Source organism: Gopherus flavomarginatus, chromosome 8 (assembly GCF_025201925.1).
Source record: "Gopherus flavomarginatus isolate rGopFla2 chromosome 8, rGopFla2.mat.asm, whole genome shotgun sequence".
Lineage (NCBI taxonomy): Eukaryota > Metazoa > Chordata > Testudines > Testudinidae > Gopherus > Gopherus flavomarginatus.
Window position 1 is genome coordinate 88,409,717 of NC_066624.1, and position 21,834 is coordinate 88,431,550.

Sequence of the window (21,834 nt, forward strand, 5' to 3'; positions counted from 1 at the left end):
CTCTGTTAGCGGCATCCAGTACACACATGGTGACAGTAAAAGAAAAAAAGCTGAACGGGCTCCATGGTTGCCATGCTATGGCGTCTGCCAGGGCAATCCAGGGAAAAAGGGCGTGAAATGATTGTCTACTGTTGTTTTCCCGGAGGAAGGAATGAGTGACGACATTTACCCAGAACCACCCGCGACAATGATTTTTGCCCCATCAGGCACTAGGATCTCAACCCAGAATTCCAAGGGGCGGGGGAGACTGCGGGAACTATGGGATAGCTACAGAATAGCTACCCACAGTGCAACGCTCCGGAAATCGACGCTAGCCTCGGACCATGGACGCACACCGCCGAATTAATGTGCTTAGTGTGGCGGTGTGCACTCGACTTTATACAATCTGTTTTACAAAACTGGTTTATGTAAAATCAGAATAATCCCGTAGTGTAGGCGTACCCTTACATTGGCTTAAGGTCATCCCTCCTATTGAAACTGTTAGTGAGTTTGTTCTGATAGTTCAACTCATAGACTTTAAGGCCAGGAGGGACCATCATGATCATCCAGTCTGACCTACTGTGCATCTCAAGACACAGAACCTCTCTGACCCACTCTGGCAATAGGTCAGTAACCTCTGGATGAGTTACTGGAGTTCTCCAGGCTTGATTTAAAGACTTCCAGTTGCAGAGACTCCCCATGCTATATAGGAAGGTGGGGAAAAAAAACAAACCTTGGTCTCTGCCAATTTTATCTGCATGATAATAAAGTCCTCACCCCAAATAAGGTGATTAGTGAGCATGTGGGCAAGACCCACCAGCCAGACATTTGGGAAAGAATTCTCTGTAGTAACTCAGAGCTCTCCCCATCTAGTGTCCCATCCCTGGCCATTGGAGATATTTGCTAATCGCAGATGTGGATGGGCCATATAGCATTGTAGGGAAACTACTCATACCACCCCCTCCATAAACTTATCAAGCTCAGTCTTGAAACCAGTTACGTTTTTTGCCCCCACTACTCCCCTTTAAAGGCTGTTACAGAACTTAACTCCTCTGATGGTTAGAAACCTTCATCTGATTTCAAGCCTAAACTTGTTGAAGGCCAGTTTGTATCCATTTGTTCTTGTGCCAACATTTGCCCTTAACTTATATAAATCCTCTTCCTGCCTGGTGTTAATCCCTCTGATATATTTATAGAGAGCAATCATGTTTCCTCTCAGCCTTTGTTTGTTAGGTTAAACAAATCAAGCTCCTTAAGTCTCCTCTCATAAGGCAGGTTCTCCATTCCTCTGGTAGCCCTTCTCTGCATCTGTTCCAGTTTGAATTCATCTTTCTTCAACTGCACATGAGCTTCTAATGAGGTTCCTCTAGCCAGTGTAGGCAGGGATGAATTATGCTATTGATTCAGAAGGTGGGGCTTTCTAGACAGACTAAGGCTGCTCAAAGGCCCCTTCAGAGAGAGTAAAGAACAAACGGGCCAGATTCATTCCTGATGTGAATGAACTTGGCACTGTGATGCTATCCCTTCCTCCTCATTTATTCTGAATGAAATTCACTCCTCCCTGTGCACAACCTGTGTAACTGAGCTTTGTCTGGAATTACATAAGGAAATGAATAGACAGAGGTGCCCACCGTGAGGTGGGATTACAATACGTTGTCACTGTACCAACCTATGGATTGACACAGTGGCTGCTGTCACTCTGAAAAAGGTGTGGGCCACTGGATTCATTTAGGTGCTCATTTTATTGGCCAGTCCCAATTCTCGTTCGTGGGCCTACTTGGAGCTGGCAGAGAACCCCCTTTGCATATACATGGGATGCACAAATTGTACATTCCCACCGTACGGCTTAAGCATTATGCACTAGGATGAATTTCACCCTTTATCTCATTCTATTAAGCCTGCTATTATAATATCTTTTGGCTGGCTCTATCTAGCAAAGGTACTGTGGCAAGGCCCTTCTGAATATTCGTTGAGCTCAGTGCTTCCCCTTCTGGTAGTGGGGGCTTGGAGTAAGTCAGTCCCACTCTGGATAGTATTTATTCTCCCACATGTGGGTTTATTTTCCAATATTTTCCAGGCAGGCCTAAGGAGTGCCCCTCTGCCAAACAAAAAAAGTAACCAGTTCCAATACAAAACAAAGGGGGATACCTTTTCCTACCCCCCTACTCCAAAGGTGTGTGGCTTAGTGGCCCTGGGGTACCAGTCCTTCCCCTAAACAGGCAGTCAGGTGTGTAGCTTCTCCTGTAAGGAGGGGAGCAGTCACCCTAGAACTGCCTTTCTACCTGCTGCCACTAGTCCTGCACCACTGAGAGGGAGGAATATACTTTTATCCCGAGGCACAGAGAGAATGTGACCTGCTCTGTCATAGACTTCTTGTCCAAAGTCACACAGGAACTTGAACCTGGGTCTCCCAAGTCCCCGAATAATGCTCTAAACTACTGGACCATCCTTCCTCTCCTATCAACAGTCTCAAGACAACATTGTTCATCCTTCAAGAATAATGCCTTGGACAAATTGGAAGGAACTCAGAAAAGAGATATAAGAATGAGTCAAGACCTGAAAAACATGCCTTATGGTGAGCTGAAACTAGATGAAGTCAGACTAGAAACAGGGTGCATGGTTTTAAGTGAAAGTAATTAACTATTGGCGCAACTTATTGATGGATGTAGGGGAGACTCCATGCCCATCCCTTGAAGCCTCTAAATCAAGCCATGATGTCTTTCTAAAAGATGTGCGATAGCTCATACAGAAGTTATGCACTTGATGCACAGATTACTGAGTGAGGTTCTATGGCCTGTATCATGCAGGTCACACTAGATGATCATACAGTTTTAGGCCAGAGCTAACCATTATATCATATAGTTTGACCTCCTGTCTGTCACAAGACCTTATGCTTCACCTAGTTACTCTTGTATTGATCCCATTAATTTGTGTTTGACTAAATCATAAGGTCCAAAAAAAGAATGTTGGTAGATTAAGCCATGGGGTTAACAGAAAAGTTGGCTAAAATAGAATAATGTTATACTTCTAATCAGTTTTGCCCTTGATTTCCATGAGTTGTTGGATCAGGCCCCACTACGGAGGTGCTGTTTTGAAAAATTCACGGTAATATTAAAAAAAAAAATCTGGTTGATGAATTGGAATTCATTAGTGAATATGGCATGTTACATATTCTTCCATCTCTGTGCAAAAGTAATAGAGTTTTGAGTGTCTCTAATTTCTAATAATAAATCCGCTCTGACTAATGTGCACAGTTCAAAAATGTTTTAAAAAAAATAGATTGTATGGATTAAAAAAGCAGTGTGGTTGGCAAGCCCCACTAACTTTCCCCTTTAGCTATCAGTATATTATCTATTGATTTTTTTTAACATAACTTTAAAAAAAAGCTCTCATAAAATCATACAGTGGTCAGTAATATATTGTTCATTGATCAGCCATCTTCAATATGTATATACATTCTTTGCAGCTACATTCAGTAAATAATTTCCTAGAAATCGATCCCTTGCAGGAGCACTATATGATATTGGAGTGTCTAAGCACAGCATGATTTTTAATGTTGTCCAAAGGACAGTGTTTCCTGAGGAGTTTTAGCTTTTATTAGTGGGTCTAATGAGATTGCTACGTATTATGGAATCACAGAAGTTTGAGATGAAAAGACCTGTGATTCTGATAGGATTAACACTTTTCAGAATTTTCAACAAGGATATATTAGTTTCCGTGAAATGGGGACGTATAAGACTTTTATCTAGCTGTGATTTGCTGTCTTAAGGAGCTGAGTCTAGAGGCTGCAAGTTAGCACTGGGGCAGGAAGTCAGAAGTTACAATGAAAGACTTCAGTGTGTTCTCTTTATGGGGTTAAGGGTTGTTTGTGATTGTTGAAAACATGGATTTTGTAATTGCCAGTGAATTCACTCAAACTGTAGGAAGCCGCCCTACTCATTGCCACACCTCTCCCCATCTGAAATCTCTCTCTTTATTAATCTCTCCATGATGCTGTTGTAGACAAGACCAATTAAGGTGCTATTGTAATATGGGTAAAATTACACCTTAAATACACTGAGCCAAAAAGTGTATGATAAAATACATGTATCTGAAAAAGTATAATGTATTTGAAAAGTATGAACATAGACTAGCTTTCTTATAGAGTGTTTGTTTTTATGACTGTGTCAGTGCATTTGTTTTGATGATGTTGACCAAATGATGATTTGTAAGCAAAGTCTAAATGAACTCTCCCTGACAGCTAGTGATGAGCTGGGGACTCGGGGAAAGGCTTCAGGACCAGATTGTATTTACAATCACACATAATCTACCTGGGTATCCAGCAAACAGAGCTGTGTTGCCCAAGTGATAGATTTTGGCGGGGGTTGGGTTATAAATCACTTGAATGCAGGGGGAGGGAGAGAATGAAATGTTGTTATTCTTTGGGCATGGCTACACTTGCAGATGTAGAATGCTTTGAGTTAAATCAGCCTTCGTAGAGTGCAGTAGGGGAAGCGCTGCAATCTGTCCACACTGACAGCTTCAAGTGCACTGGTGTGGCCACATTTGCAGCACTTTTGCAGGTGAACTATTCCAGCATGCAAGTGACTGCAACGTGCTTTTAAAATGGGAAGGGTGGGGTGGAGTGTGACAGGGAGTGTGTTGTGTGTATGTAGGGGGGGGGAGAGAGTGGGTTTTTGGGAGGCTAAGAGCATGTCAGCATGCTGTCTTGTAAATTCAGACAGCAGCAGACCTCCCCCTCCCCCCCGCTTCTCTCTTGCACACAGCATTCCACAGTAACGGCTTGCATGCCGGCTGTCAGAAACCAAGCTTTGAAAGAGCATTTCTGAATTCCTACAGTAGTTCAAAACAATGACAAGAGTGGCCACTTAAGGGGATTATGGGACTTTTCCTGAGGCCGATCAGAGCGCAGTAACGCAACACCTTATTCACACTGACGCCTGATACCCCCCATACCCCCATTTCAATTCCCGGGGAAAACACTGCACTGAGTGGGATACCCTGGCTGATCTCTAGGGAATTGTATCCCTACATACTTAGAGAACCCTCTCCTTGTTGGAGCACTGAGGGAGAGTTTCTTCAAGATTTGAGAAAAAGATGATGATGCTGTGGATCTGTCAATCTCCACCCACTGGATAAATGCACTCAAATAGAGTTTCCTTTTTTTTGTAGAAGCAGATAGGATGTTCTTAGCACCATATGTTCATAAAATGTACTCGCAATGGTTTTTTAGAATTGTTCCAAATCTGAGACTTACACCTCAATGCAGCAGTACTGTTTACAAAACTGTCGGTTTTGTAAGCATGTCTCTATACCAGGAGATGTTCATTGTTGTTATTTCAGATATTAATAGTTTTTTCTATAAATTTTTAGGAACAACAAACCCAATGCCAACGGTAAACACAGTGAAGAGATGTTGTGGTCAAAAGGAAATGTCTTTCTTTCTTATGTACCTGCTTGCATCAGCTGACTTATTTTTTAACTACCATACACTCATGACAAGGGGTGGGGATCATGTGTCCTGAGATCATTCAATGATTTTTAAAACAAGAAATTGCAGAAAGCCAGGTCAAACTTTCAAAGGCACTTGCCTAAAGTGCAGCCTCTTGTTCATTGTTGTGAGCATCTGTACACATGCAAAATAGGTAAGTGTGTGAATGAGGGGTTTTTGCATGCAACAGCTGCATTCTGACGTTTTGCAGCTGTTTAATACATGCCTGGAAACCAAAGTCATTTACGGTATAAAGAAAGTCAATGTGTGTGTATGTACAATGTTCCCTTTTTTCAGCTTGACTACTTTTATAATATACTTCAGGAACTTGCATTTATTTTTTACCATAACAGTGCTAAGACCAAACTAGCTAGATTTCCAAGATTTATTGTAATATTTGCTATGGAAAAGCTAGGAGAGTGAACATGCTTTCCCATAGGTTTAGGCCTTATCTACTGCAAGACAAATCCATAATGACCCCCATTTATTCCTATAAAAGTGCCAAAACAGTTGTAGGTCATGTTGGTAAACTGTCTTTGAATTAAGTCAGGAATTTGGGCAAGCAACGTTGTTGGGAACAGAAGAAAGTCTTCAGACTGGGATGTACATGATGCTTTCTCAGGTGAGAAGTGCTAGCTAATGAGTAAGGCTAAATTTTTGTCACGGAGGTTGGGAAAGTTACAGAATCCCTGACTTCCGAGGACTTCCATGACTTTAACACACAGGCAGCTGGAAGCTGGAGAGTCCCAGGGTGGCCAGGAGCTGCAGGGTACCCCTGTCACACAAGGCAGCAGGGCCCCCACAGCTCCCGGCTGCTGCAGGTGGTGGGGGACCTCCATAGCTCCTGGCTGCCCCAGCAGCTCCTGGCCACTGTGGTCAGCAGGGGGTACCCTGGATCTCCCAGCTGCTATGGGCGGCAGGGAGGACCCTGTCCCTGGGCGCCAGCGAGGTCCCCACAACTCCTTGGAGCTCTCCAGCTGCCACAGGCAGCAGGGGGACCTCGCAGCTCCCAGTCGCCATGGGCGGTAGTGGGGACCCTGCAGGTCCTGACTGCCATGGGTGGCGGGGGACCCCCACAGCTCCCTGCAGCTCCCTCCTGCTGTGGGTGCGGGGTGCTCCGCAGCTCCTTGCCACCGCGGACACCGGTGTGGGGGGGAATCTGAGCAGCCACGGATGAGGGGGGACCTTGCAGCTCCTGGCTAGCCCACGCAGGGGACCCCATAGCTCAAAGCTGTGGGGGAGAGGGATCCTTGAACTCTGAGCCCACACGGGTGGTGGAGCCCCTGGAGCTCCCAGCCAGGCCCCCGCAGCTGCCTAGTGGATCCTCATTTTGTGATAGATATTTTTAGTAAAAGTCAGGGTTCTGTGAATTTTTCTTTATCGCCCATGACCTGTCTGTGACTTTTATTAAAAATATCCATGAAAAAATCTTAGCCTTACTAATGAGTTATTCCATATTAATTAGCAAACTCTAGGAATTCTCATAGTTGTTGTCAGTGCTGACTTTTTATTGGTGCAATTTTCTCTTGTGGTTATTCTAGTAAATGGATTCAATCAATGCTCCTGGATAGTGTGTACCATGTTCAAGTATTCCTTTGATGTGGGAAAATCACAAATCCTAAAGGTACTGAAAGGGCTATAAAAGCAATGTTATTTCAGAATTTTAAAATACATAAATGTTATGTTTTCAGTGAGCAGTTATCCACAGTATGTGGCGAATGGGAAGTTAGGTTTCCACTTAAATTTCCAAACAGCTGGATGCAGAGTGTATGCATTTGACACCTTTTAACCATTTGTGCTGTCTTGCTTTCACTTTTAGAACAGTTAAATCAACCAAGCAAATTATGGACCATTTTAAAAGAAGAAATCCTTTATCTTTAACTTCTTCAAATAAGGTTTTATAATGAAAACCCTTCCACAGCCTTCGGACTTGTCTACACTTTAAAAGGTTTGCCGCAGTGGAGTCACACAAACTGGTATAGCTTAAAACAGTTCCCCAAACAGAATAAGCAAAGCTATCCTGACACAAATAGGCTTTTTGACCATATAACTACTCTAGAGCTTTTGCTGGCACAGCAATGTCAGGTATGGGTACGTTTTTATTTTCACTCTCCGAACTGAGATAGCTATGTCAGGAAAACTTTCTTGTGTAGACCGGGCCTTTCAGTGAAGCATCCCAAACTCAATACTGTAGCAATGGTGTCGTCTTGCAGAATAGAACTAGCATTTGTAGATAAAAAGATGCAGGAGTGTTTTCCATGTCTGGTTTCTGGTCATCTGCTGCTCTCCAGTCCCCCAAACACTCTTGCTGCTTTTACTGAGGCAGAGAACAGAATGAGAATTGTAATGATTTTGGGAGGCAGAGATACTGGTTACCACGTAGGGCTATAGGGGTTAATTTCCCCCCTATATGTAGAATAGTTAACTTTTTCTAACAGGAGGCAACTTCTTGATGGTGACCACTGTACTTTAGATGGCTATTGAATATGGTGCAGGTATTTCATATGAATGATCTTCTCTTCTTCACGACCCTCTTGACCAGTGCTTTTACTTGAAAGGAAGAGTAAACATTTAAAATCAATAATTAAACAGTTAAAATAATTTAATAGGTAGCAGGTTTTAAAACCAACGTAAGGAAGTACTACTTCACACTATGCACAGTCAATCTGTGGAAAATGTTTTAACAGGATGTTGTGAAGGCCAAAAGTATAACGGGTTTCAAAAAGAACTAGGTAAGTTCACGGAGGAAAGGTCCTTCAATGGCTATTAACCAAGATGGTCAGGGATGAAACCCTATGCTAAGGGTATCCCTAAGCCTCTGACTGCCAGATGCTGGGACTGGACAACAGGAGATGGATCACTCAAAATTACCCTGTTCTTTTCATTCCCTCCGAAGGATCAGTCACTAGCCACTGCTGGAAGACAGGATACTGGGCTAGATGGACCTTTGGTCTGATCCAATATGGCCTTTATGTTCTTTAGTTTTTGCAGTGTGAAAATACTCTTTCTATCACAAGCTAGTGATGCTGTGCTGAATGTCACCATGGACAAATGCTTTCACAGCTGATTCACAACACTCTCAGGAGCTGAAGCTTGCATTCCCACTGGCTATATTATCCCTTCCTTTTGCTCCAGGAATAAAAGTCCAAGCAACACATTAAGGACTGAGCCTTTCATAGTTCACAACTTGTATGTCCAGCAATGCAGTCACAATCTCTCTTTCAAAATGTACCTTGGAAAAAGCACAGTTCTGGTTATCTTAATGGGAAATTGTGTCTAGAGTGGAAATTTAGACCAAAGCTATTTCTTTTTAGATTGGTTCAGTGTTCATTTCCAAGAAAGCAGAGCAAACTAGGTGGATAACACAAATACATGCACAAACTATTCTGAGGGCCTGATTCATTACTGGGCTGCACCTTGTGTCACCATTAAAACCACTCCAAAATGGGATAGAAGGTGCAAATCAAAGTTGTAGCATTTTATACCCACTTCACTGGTGCACGTGGCTTCACAAGGTTCAGACCAATAGCGAATTGGGCCACACGATCCAAATCTAAATTTGCAAAAGTTGGGTTGGAAAAACATTCTGGCAAAACAGATTTTTGTCACAATTCTCCCACTTGTCAAAATCAAACTATTCTGTGGAGATAAGTTTGATTTTGATGAAGTTCCTGGGGAAACCTGCTAGCTTGCCTTCTCAGCTCCTTGGCAGCCTTTCTGCCATTGTTTTGTGAAGGTTTATGGTGTTTGCGAGAGTAATGGCAGAAAAACCAGAGATACTGAGCGAGAAGGCAGCAGGAAAGCACCAGTCACTGCCTGAAAAAGCACTGGGAGCATGGGCCAGAGACAAGCCTAGAGAGAGAGGTTTTTGTGCTGACTGACAGCAGCTTGGAACTGCAAGCAAAAAAACCTGCCTCCTGCTGTTCAATTCCTGCTGTGGGCATGGAAACAAGGACTTTGTATATTCTTTGTAAATAAATAGGATTGCATCAAAGATTCTTGACTTCATCATCAATTTCTCTTGAACTTTGGCTAATCACTTGAGTCAAAAATAGGGAAACAATATCTTTACACCTCAGTCTGGTTTGAGTGGGAATTTTCATGCATATCTGAGGACAGAAATTGGCCATTGGCTGACCTAAATTTTTATTTAAATCGGAAATACAGCATGACATTGCTACAGTAGTTTTTGGTGGGGAGGTTGAATCAGTTGTACATTAGAAAGATCACAGATCTTAAATCTATTTAAAAAACAAAACCAAACCTCAGTCCTTCTAATTTATACCTGATATTTACTTTGTTCTGTTTGATTTGATTTAGTAATTTAATTAACTCAAATGTATCTGTTCTGGGACTGGGCCAGGGCCGGGGCCTGAGCAGAGAGAGACACAGTTCGGGGAGACCAGGATAAGCCTCCCAAAAAGTAAACTTGTCTGGAGGTTGTGGTTTATTTACAGGTTCTTGTTCAACCAAAAGAAAACAGATCAGCAGAATCCCAGGCCATGTACCCTTCATGTTACTTAATAGCTCATGAGTTCAACAGTTTCTGTGACTCCCGAGTCACTTGTGCTGGCTCAGGTCTAGCAGATGTCTGTGTTTTTCCCATTAATGCCAACTAGCATTGCCCTCCTCCTTTTTACAAAAATAAATTAATTAAAAATTCAATGTTTCAGGCACCACTGACTGTTTTAGCGCAGGCGGAGTTGGCCTCAGCATTTTTAAGAAACCCTTCAAAAACATTTCCCCATAGCCCCCAAAACATAACAGATTCGTGTCTGCCATTATCACTTGTTGTAGCCTCATGGTCTCAGGATATTAGAGAGACAAGCTGGGTGAGGTAATATCTTTCATTGAACCAACTTTTGATGGTGAAAGAGACAAGCTCTGTGTAGCTCAAAAACTTGTCTATCTCACCAAGGAAAGTTAATCCAATGAAAGTTATTACCTCACCCACTTTGCCATTATCACACCAGTCTGTTTAGGACTAGCCTATAGATTTGAGAGAGAGTTGGTGCTTTGGATATGCTGCAAATTTACTAACTCTGGTTACATTTAAAAAAAATAAAAAACAAGCAAAAACAAAAGTGGAGTGGAGGGGAGTGGATTGTCCTGTCCCCAACTTACTTCATTTAAAAACAAAAGCCCACCAAGTTAAGATTCTCCAAGTTGGTAGGGAATTGCCAATATCGAGGAGGACCAGAATACCATACATGTAGATTTGGATTACTTTAAAAGCTAGAATAATATAAATGGGATGACATTAAAAGTTCAAAGTCATGCACTTGGAGACTAACAACAGAATTTTTCGTATAAACTGGGGATATATCGGTTGCAAGCGACAGAGGAGGAGAAAGACCTGAGTTTATTACAGGATGACTATGAACCACAAATGTGAAGAAAAAGCTAAAGTAATCCTAGGGTGCATCAGATGATGTATTTCCAGTAGAGAGAGGAAAATGTTATTACCATTATACAAAGCACTGGTGAGATCTCACCTGGAATACTGTGTGCAATTCTGTTCTTCCATGTTAAAGAAATGTGAACTCAAACTGGTATAGGTGCAAAGAAGTGTTATGCTCATACAAAGCACATGGGATTTTTTCAGGGAAAAGGCAAATACGCTACATTTATTGAACATACAACAGTTAGCATATGCTTTTCACACACACACACTCTCTCTCTCTCTCTCTCTCTCTCCCCCCTGCCAGTTGATGTTTATAGTTATCAGTCTGTTGTAGCTCGAGTCAATCTAATGGCCAGTTAGATTGAGCATGAGTGAGGAGCTGGGCTCTTATCGGTTGCGATCCAATGCTCCGAGGCTTTGCAGGACTGAACCCAGAGGTCCATGGCAAAACACCCCAACTTTATAGTAGTAAGCATTTTGCAATGTCATCCTGTAATAATTAGTCTTTAAGTGATGTTAATCTTGGGGTTTTCTGCTGTTATCATTTGATGGTTATTATCAGGCTTCCCCTTGTTATCTCCTATTTGTTGGCTTGCCTTCAGGGGTTCCTGCCTCACCTCTGAGGTCCTCAATGCTACTAACATGTTTAGCATCGGATACAATGGATGTTTTCTGATTGTCTCCTGGTTTTTCCAAGTCTCTCACTTTTTCTTGATCATCTGGACATTTGTGATGGCTTTCACACCTTATCTTTTTCTGATGCATGCATTCCTCATTCACACAAACAATCTCTTACAGAAACCTTCAAAGGTATACAGACAGTAGTATTTTATATTTAGCAGAATACACTGTAAATCAAGCCTTGCTAAATCTTATAATTAAAACAATTCACATTGGGGCTTCAGGCCCTCAACATTCCTCTAATCTCCTTAACATAGACACAATACAAGATCCTGTCTCTTACTTTCTAAACCTTAAAACAAAGAAATATACATTTAGCTAGAGTGCCTAATTTGTAATACATCCAGGAAACCATAGTAGACATTATAACTTATCCTAAAACAAAAGGGTGACCATAATCAGTCACAAGGATTGTTCTAGTCTGTCATTCCTTTCTGCTATTCAAAAAGGGTGGCTGGCAGGATGAATTCAAATCATACATTAATTCTCATAGTACAATTATAAAATCCTGCTCCTACAGAAGGCCTACTAGGATAATCAGAGGAATGGAGAAGCTACCATATGATAGGAGACTTAAGGAGCTTGGCTTGTTTAGCCTAACAAAATGAAGGCAGAGGGAAGATACCATTGCTTTCTATAAATACATCAGAGGGATAAACACCAGGTAGGGTGAGGAGTTACTTAAGTTAAAGGCCAATGCTGGCACAAGAACAAATGGGTATAAGATAGCCATCAACGAGTTTAGGCTTGAAATTGGATATAGGCTGCTAATCATCAGAGGATTGAAGTGGAACAGCCTTCCAAGGGGAGTAGTGGGGACAAAACATTTAACAGGTTTCAAGACTGAGCTTGATAAGTTTATGAAGGGGATGGTATGATGGGGCTGCCTACCATGGTATATGGCCTATTCACATCTGCTATAGCAAATATCTCCAACAGCTAGAGATGGGACACTAGAAAGGGAGGGCTCTGAGTTACTATAGAGAACTCTTTCTCAGGTGTCTGGCTGATAGGTCTTGCCCACATACTAAGGGTTTAACTGACTCCCATATCTGGGGTCAGGAAGGAATTTTCCTGTAGGTCAGACTGGCAGAGACCTTGGGGTTTTTTCACCTTCCACTGCGGTGTAGGTCACGAGTCACTTGCTCGTTTGAACTAGAATAAATGGTGGATTCTCTGCCACTTGAAGACTTTAAATCAAGATTTGAGGACTTCATTAATTCAGCAAGAAGACATAGGCCTATTGCCAGAGTGGGTGGTTGAGGGTTGGTGACCTGCACTAGATGATCATGATGGTCCCTTTAGGCCTTAGAGTCTGAGTCTACATGTAAGCACAGGTTTAGAGACAAGCATTGCACAGTGAATAAATAATGTTACTATATGTGTAGTTTTTTGATTGCTCTCTTTTGAAAGATTAAGCAAGGGTATCTCTAATGCAACGTTCACAGATTTTTATAGTGACAACCGCTCTATCTTGGTAATTAAGAGTTTGCAGTGGTTTTGTAGCTGTGTTGGTTGAGACAAGGTGGGTGAGGTGATATCTTCTATGGACCAACTTCTGTGGGTGAAAGAGACAAGCTTTTGAGCTTATGCAGAGCTTTTTCAGGTTAAGACGAGCTCTGTGTAAGCTTGAAAGCTTGTCTCTTTCACCAGCAAAAGTTGGTGCAATAAAAGATATTTCCTCACCCACCTTGTCTTGGTAATTAAGTGTCAGGAGTTCTGACAAGCAGCACCATCCTGTGATACCCTCATTCAGGGAACAATTCTATCTCTGCATAGTATTTTCGGTTCCTAAAACTGGTAGTTTCTTTCACACATGGCTGAGCAGACAATTTGTATGCTGGTCACCATGGAAACTGGCTGATACATTGCTTGGTCAAACTGTTTCCATATTGTATGAGTGAGCTGGCTTTGAGAAATGCAAATAAGGGAGCATGGGGGAGGATGAGTGAAAACCAGCTTATTTCTTTATATTTGCTACCAAACCTAATAGTGTCCTTCCCCCACCAATATTCCTTCAGTACATTATACCTGGGCTCTCTTCTCAGTAACTCTCCACCCCCTCCCCCTTTTCAGGTTGCATCAGCTTCTTGATGTAATTGGAAATAATATCAACCTGCTACCTATAGGTTTATTTGTGACCTTGATTACTAGATGACTTTTTCATGATATTATGGAAAGTATTGTATGGGTGCTCCCTTCTTTGACAGGTTATCCCACCCTTCCCAAATAATTCCCTGCCTCCCTGGATAGAATGTCACCCAAGAATTACTCCAACGCATCCATCTATTCCAACACTTCCAGCAACATGGACAGGCCAATGATGTCAATAAATGGAACAGTTATTGTGAATATAATGAAATAAATCCAAGAAGTTTAGCAAAGGAGCTCTAACTCAATCAATAGAAAACAGCCTCAGTCTCATTAGTCTCAGAGTAGGGCAGTGGCTAATTATGTATGCAGTGTAGTGCAAGCCCTAATGGCTATGCACTCCAGCTGCTACCTGGGCCTGTCTCCAAGCTCTGGCTCTGGAACTGCTGTGTCACTGCATCATCAGTCCCTGCCTCCCCCATGGTGTGTGCAGTCTCTTCTTGAGTGGCATTCCTATCCTCCAACGGGAAAAGAGCTGAAAGCAGGATGTTAGGGATGGAATTTCTTGCCAACAGTCAAGTCAACCAGGGCTCAGAGGGAAGGTGGGGCGTAAAAGTCTGGTTCCTCTCTTTTGGTTAGGGGATGGAGGGCTGAGACTCTAGGGCAGGCCTCCACAGCATTGCTCTGATGTGTGGCATGGGAGGGCTCCATGATGTTTGTTTCACGGTGCCATTTTACCTATAGCTGGTCAGAGACACTTGAGCAGAACCATATTCTGTTAGAATATGTGGTTCTGTCAAAAGCGAACTGCTTCATGAAATTGGGTCAATTTTTCTAGGGTTTTTTTTGTTTTTGTTTTTTTTCTGAAACAGAGTTCTGACTGTTGAAACAGCCCCTAAAACTGTTGGGATGAAATATTTTGATTTTCCATTTTGAAATGACTTTTTGTTTTGAAATAAATTGAGTATTATATTAGACTGCAAAATTATAAAATGACTAAATCACAACCAAACATTTGTCAAAACAAAACCGTGATGGAGTGTCTGCTTCACGCAGGTGAACAACAAGTTGACAGGAGTCAATTAGGGTAGGGAGTTTCCCTCTCTCTCTTTCTCTCTGGGATGGAAGAGTGAAAAAAGCCACATAAAAATGAATTAATTCCTGTAGTGGGCTCTAGCAATGGGGTGAGGCACAGAGAGGCAGTCCTGAGGGATTGGCATTCTAGTAGGAAAAGAGAGAAGTGGGAAGATCAAGGGAGCTGTGAAAGATCTGAGAGGCTGGGTTATGCACAGGCTGCAGGGAAGCACCACAAGGGGCTCAGAGATAGGCAGTGGCTGAGAGAAACAGCAATGTATCTGAAGAAGTGCCTGCTTCATACAGAGTCCCTGGGCTGGAACCAAGAGTAGAATGTGGGACTGGCTTCTCCTACCAGCCCTGAGGCATCTAAGCTTGATGTATTGAGCCCAGAGTGTGGCTGAAGTCTGAGCCTCAAGACCAGGCCAAGGAATAGCCCAAGAGAGAGCAGAAAGATCTGTTGTGATGCTCCCCTGGAAAGGGAGAGACTTTAAGTCACCTGGCTGATGGGCTGAACTATGACAAAAAGCAGACTACTACAGGATGGAAGTGACCATTGGTGAGTGGGGCTAGAGATGACAGTGCTGCAATGCTGTGCCTGTGGTGAGTCAACTCTGCCACAGAAATGTTTTGATCTATTTCAAAGGCTTTTTTTCTTTTCTGAATTTTCCTTTGCAGATAATTTCAGAATTTTCAGTTTTCATTCCAATTCAGAGTAGAGCCAAATTTCTAAATCTCAAAATCCTTTGTGAAATGGCATTTCTGTCCTACTACAAATCTAAGTCTACCCTGCATTGTATAGATGCATGTAATCTACTGCTATCTAATCCCATCAATATACTTAAATAAAGGGCCATTCTTGGGTATTTCTAGAGTAGCCTTCATCATATCTCAGTGATGGTAATTAAGATTTGTATAGATGTCCTTGGTGCACTTTATAGCAATCTCTGCTATTTGCCTTTCCCAAGATTTTCATGATAGTATTGTCCTTGGCTTTTGCTCGTTCTGTGTGTGGTGATGTAAGAGCAGAGTTAAGGTTGTTTTAGTAACTTTAACTGTGTCTGTTTTTCCAAAGTGAACTGGAATTGGATGTAGTGACTTATGCTAAGTTCGTGAGTGCTTTGGAGAGGACTTTGAATCTGGCCTTGAAGGCTGAGTTTGGAGGTTCAAGTGGGAGGTGGTGAAGTTTGTAATCCCTTCCCTAAACAGTGCTGTAAGGACAATGTGTGAGTCAGTGTGTGGCTGAAGTCAATGTGTGGGTGTGGAGACAGCCATATGACCTGAGAAGTACCAGGCTTGGTTATCATAACCAATGCACTGGGCCCACAGTCAGATAACTAGTGAAACTAAACCCTTGAAGTAGTTAACCTCGTTCACAAAATATGTTGCACAGGGCTTTTGGAAATTCCACTAGGATAGCAGTGAAAGAGTGTAATTATTAGCCACGTTGTTAACACAATATTGATGATTGCTGTCAATGTTAAGATTTTAAAAACAAAAAAGTAACAAGAGTGAGGCATGGCTGAATTACACTTGCATTAAACAGTAGAACTTGTGTTAACTGGCTGAAATGTTTATGGTTATAGCTGGCCTACAAAATTAATGCTGTAACCTTTTAATATGTTCATTTAAATGCTTTTAATAGGTTGTTCACTTTAGGGTCTTTTCCTAGCAGCATGATATGATATGAAATGAAATGTACTCAAATCTAGGGATGCAAGCACTGCTTCCCAAGAGGGCAGGAATAGGACAGCAATACAAATTTCCTGCTATGGTTTTCTCCAGAAGGTACAAGAGAAAGAAGAGGAGATTAGGTACAGAAATGCAAAAAGAGGAGAAACCATTCTGGTTACTAAGGATGCTGACAAAAAGTGCTCAAAAATAGCCTTGTCTGCTGAAACAGAACCTGGGAGATCTAGCCAGGGCCCACCTGGTATGAACTGATGTAGCTCCATCATAGCTGTGCCACTTTACATCAACTCTAGGTCAGGTTCCCAATATGGAGTTATAGGCCAATTTAAGTTGCTAACTTCAACATTTACACTCCTAAGTAAGCGACCAGTTATTGAAATGCGCTGTGCTCCTTGCAGTTCTGTTCAAGTTAATGGAGCTGCTGAGTGCTTTTTGAAAAGAGTGCCATCTGTTTAGGGGCCTAATTATAGACTTAGGCTCCTAAATCTGGAGTCTTGTCGTGTTGTGTGTTTAAAGCCTCTTGGCCTTTGTTTTTGGAGGCTTCTCCCTACTACTGAAGGCTTACTGAAATTCACATCACAGTTGAAACCTTCCTTCTTCAACCAATGGCTTTTTGTCAATCAGTGTCAGGAAATACTGCTTCCTAAAGAGAGGAAGAAGCAGTGAGAACCAGGGGAAGCTTAGGATAGTCACTTGAATTAAAGCAGGAACTGTCTGGAGCACCCTTGGCTCCAGGAACGGTTGCCTAGCAATGCTATGAGCTAGGCTGGCTCAATAAACCTTCACTAAATGACTCTGCTCCTTGATTGGACAGAAGAGCCAAGAGATTCTTATTTAAGCCTGGCAGCAAGCACAGCACAGTGGCTGCTCAGTGCATTCTGTACCCACAGCAGCGCCAGACCTGCTTCCTGTCTAGCCCTGGTTCTACTCCTTGCCTGCTTTGCTCCAACCCTTGTCCCTGCACATTTCTGAACTCCTGATTCCTAACTCCTGGATCCTGCTCTGATTCTTCCTTCTGATTCTGCTCTGACCTCTAGGCCAGACTCCTGTTCCAACCGCTAGTTCATACTGCCTACACCTCGGTGTGTGACAGGAACATTACAGTTAGAAAGAAAAACATAATGTAAAAAATGCAAAGGGAGTCACAGTAAAAAGGGAAGCAGGGGCCGGCTGTGTGTGCAAGGGATAATCTAAAAGGAATAGTTGAAAAAGAAGCTGGCTTGATAAGATTACTAGTCTTAGTCTTCTCTGTAGAAAATCCCCCTCTCCACGAGGTGGTAGGTAAATGGAAGAATTCAACAGGAGAGACTGAGAGATGCCCAGCCCAGAATACAGGGCACTTAGCTGGGAGGGGGAATACCTGAGTTCAAGTATCCTACATCTCAGGTGAGTGCTCCAACTACAGAGCTCTAACACACAAGGGGGACACCACCACCTCTTCTGTTTTGTGAATCTATCCCTTAATTTCCTTTTGTTTGATTAAAAAGGATTAAAATGCCAGAACACAATATTTTAGTTGACCAGAACTGATTTAAAAAAAATAAATAAAAAATCAGGTACTCATACAGCTCTAATCACGAGTACCACTTATCTTTAGGTTTCACACTGCTGCCCAAGGCCCTAATATCTGCCACTTGCATCATTATCCCACCGGTATTCTTCTTTCTCATTAAACAGCATCCTGGACTCTTAACCTTTGATGGCTGACATACTTGACCATTTCAAATGGAAACAAAGTGGCTCATATCTCAAGTGACCAGGTATTATATGTCCTACATAATCTTTGCCTTATATTTGATGCCTTTAAACATTGGAAATTTAAAGTTTGTACATAGCATCTAAATGTCTGATACATTATAGTCCTCTTTCACTGGCAAATACAAAACATCAAGAGCTGCAGGCTCTTTAGAGCACTAAGAATGAGTAGAATTTAATTGTGGGAGCCATGTTAGTCTGTATCAGCAAAAAGAACAAGGAGAACAACTGGCACCTTAGAGACTAACAAATCTGAGCATAAGCTTTCGTGGGCTAAAACCCACTTCATCAGATGCACGCAGTGGAAAATACAGTAGGAGGATATATACACACACACACACACATAGTAATTATAACGTGAGTAATCAGTTAAGGTGGGCTATTATCAGCAGGAGGGGAAAAAAAACCTTTTGTAGTGATAATCAGGATGGCCCATTTCCAACAGTTGACAAGAAGATGTGAGTAACCACGCGGGGTGGGGAAGAATTAGCGTGGGGAAATAGGTTTTACTTTATGTAACTTTTTTTTTCTTTACCCCTCTGCCATGTATATTGGCCAAACCAGATAGTCTCTACGCAAAAGAATAAAGAGACGCAAATCAGGTGTCAAGAATTATATCATTCAAAAACCAGTCGGAGAACACTTCAACCTCCCCGGTTGATTACAGACCTCAAAGTCAAAATACTTCACCAAAAATCTTCAAAAACAGACTCCAATGAGAAACTGCAGAATTGGAATTAATTTGAAAACTGGACATGATTAAATTAGGCTTGAATAAAGACTGGCAGTGGATGGCTCATTACACAAAGTAAAACCTATTTCCCCATGCTAATTTTTCCCCTACTGTTACTCACACCTTCTTGTCAACCCTTGGAAATGGGTCATCCTGATTACCACTACAAAAGGTTTTTTTGTTTTTTTTTAACTCCGGCTGATAATAGCCCACCTTAACTGGTTACTCTCATTATAGTTAGTATGGCAAAACTCATTTTTTCATGTTCTCTGTGTGTATGCGCGCACACACACACACACATCTTCCTACTGTATTTTCCACTGCATGCATCCGATGAAGTGGGTTTTAGCCCACAAAAGCTTATGCTCAAATGAATTTGTTAGTCTAAGCTGCCACAAGTACTCCTGTTCTATTTTTAGTAGAATTTAAGTGTGTAATGCTGTGTGTGCATATCTGTGTAATATATTTTTTAATTGACTATGATTTCACCTGCATGTTCTTAAATATTCAACAATTAAGATTTGAAGGGAAACCCTGGGCTACCTAAATCACAAAGTGGCTGTCTTTGCATGGTTCAGGAATATGATTATTCCTCTTCTTGACTGCAATCTTCCTTCAACTGAATATAGTTGGGGAAGGTTATTTTGTAACTGACAGACTGGCTCTCCCCATGAATAAAACTTGCATGACATGAATGTTTATAGTATTTTGTCTAGACTGCAGCCAAAGTTTCCTGTTTTTGTTTTGTTTTTGTTGATTTTTAATTAAATATAAATTGTTTTTTTTGTCTTTATATGCATGCTTTATATGCATCACAGGGTGCCAGGCAACAATTCCTAGTCATGAGTAAAGACTGACACAATTTTTTCCCCCCTATTTGCTTACGCATCAGAGCAACCATATCTTAAAACAACTCTTTCTTTGTCACCCTTGTTATCAGTGCTTCTTACCTTTACTGCTCAACTGACCTTTAAACCAGAAAACATCAAACTACAGACAGAGCCAGATCCTCTGCTAGTAATAACCAGCACAGCTTTGTAGAAGACCATTGACTTCTATGGAGCTGTGCTGATTTACACCAGCAGAGGCTCTGGTGTTGCATTTCTGATGTAACGCCACTGACGCTGTCTTACGTGGCAGATTGTGAAATCAAAGGTTCACCTTCTGCCAAGGATTCTGTGTCTCTGCTCCAAATAAAAGGGCCTGAGACTGAGTCCTTTATGCCTGGAATGTTTATCTGCTTTAAAAATTGTGATCTGTCTTCCCTGCTTTTCCCAACTGAGCTGCAAAGTACATCATTAGACAAACATTTGAACCCATGTCTACTAAGGAATCACTAATACTTTGCTCAGAACCTCTGATGCCGCTTTGTCTGTTACCATCTATATGACAGAGTGAGGATGAACAGCCTTCTAAGATGCCACAAGTACTCCTGTTCTGTACCCCACCTGTATGTTCCCTGACATGGAAAACTTGCTACCAACAGGAACAGATTTGTTTGCTGGAAAGGAGAATCAGTCTATTCCCCCACGCCTGTACAAGCTAAACTTCACTTAAAAAAACACTTAATTTCAGAGATGAGTCTTCCCACACACTGACATCTCTGGACAAACCATCTGCTTCAACACTCTCTCTCTCTTTCCCTGAGTATGCCTTGCTGGCAGATACACATTTTTATTCACTTTTATGTATCTGTATGAGTAGAATCTTTATCCATGCAGACTTTTTCTCTTGTCTTGTTTAGACAAAGAACTGTCTGTGATTTGCTAAAAAGGCGCTTTCTGGGGAATATGAAAATTGGTTAAGACTTTCAAACTCCCATGAAGTCTAATTTGTTGATGCTTAATTTCTTCTCTCTTATGGGGACCAACAACCCTTCCTGAGATATTTGGTCAGGAAACACATCAAACCAATTTTAAGGCACTTGCTTCTAGTAGTATGAATGAAGGAAAAAGTAGGAAAGGGCTGACAGAAGCAGGAAAATCGTCACAGGCCATCTCAGGGATGTTTGCTCCGCCTACCTAATCATCGTAACTAATTCCTAACAGTCTTCATCTGTAGATCTAAAAGCACTTTACAAAGGTAGTCTGTATCATTATCCCTATATTATGGCAGGGGAAACTGAGGCATGGGGAGGGGAATGCAGTGGCCTCAGCATAACCAAAGCAGGAGAGGGAGAGGGTTTTGGGTGCCACAGATAGGGTGGCTTGAGCCTGCGTACTTCCTGCTAAGAATGTTGAAATTGCTGATCTTTGTATTTTAGAAAAAGAGGAAGTCTGTTTATATGTGCCTCCGGGAATGTTTGTCAGGGCCCCAAGGCATGGACAATCTGGGTGGGGGGTGGGGAGGCTGGAAAGGAGGAGGATGGGGGAGAAACATTTCTGGTACATTGATGATCATAAGGAAATCTCTTACTTGATCTTTAAAAACTGCTCGCTTAGTAAGTTTTCTTTAAAGGATATGCCCTTATGTTACTAATGTATAAATAAGGGGGAAAAGTTTGAAGTAAGCGGACTTCTCAGAAGGGGCTCTTCAGGGATGCTCCTTCTGGACACAACTTGGGGTCCCCACTGGCAGATGGAAGTTTGGCCAGCGGAAACCTGTCACGGTGCCACTTGAAGGCCACACTCAGCTTTGGTACTTGAGGGTTGGGGGTGTTTTTACTCACCTGTTGCAGATGTATGTAAGTGGTTGAGACTAAGTAAAGGTTAGCTTTAAGTGAAAGCACTCTTGTGTTGTACTGTTTGTGCAGCCATCTATCGATCAGACAGCTGTGTCTCCCTTGATTTATTTCCTGACACCACCTCGCACAGAGTAAAAGTTACCAAGAACTTTGGGTTTAAAGAACCCCAGGTAATAGGGTTGTCAGTTTTGGCTGGACATATTCCTGGAGGTTTCATCAGATGACACAATCTTTAGCTGAAGATTAATCTT

At 42.0% G+C, this 21,834-nt stretch overlaps 1 protein-coding gene across 1 annotated transcript in view; it reads left to right on the plus strand.

Moving 5' to 3' along the window:
• The window catches only part of P2RY1 (purinergic receptor P2Y1), a 1,183,293-nt gene that overhangs the window by 220,015 nt on the left and 941,444 nt on the right, over window positions 1–21,834 (plus strand). The gene's annotated exons all lie outside the window — the stretch shown is intronic.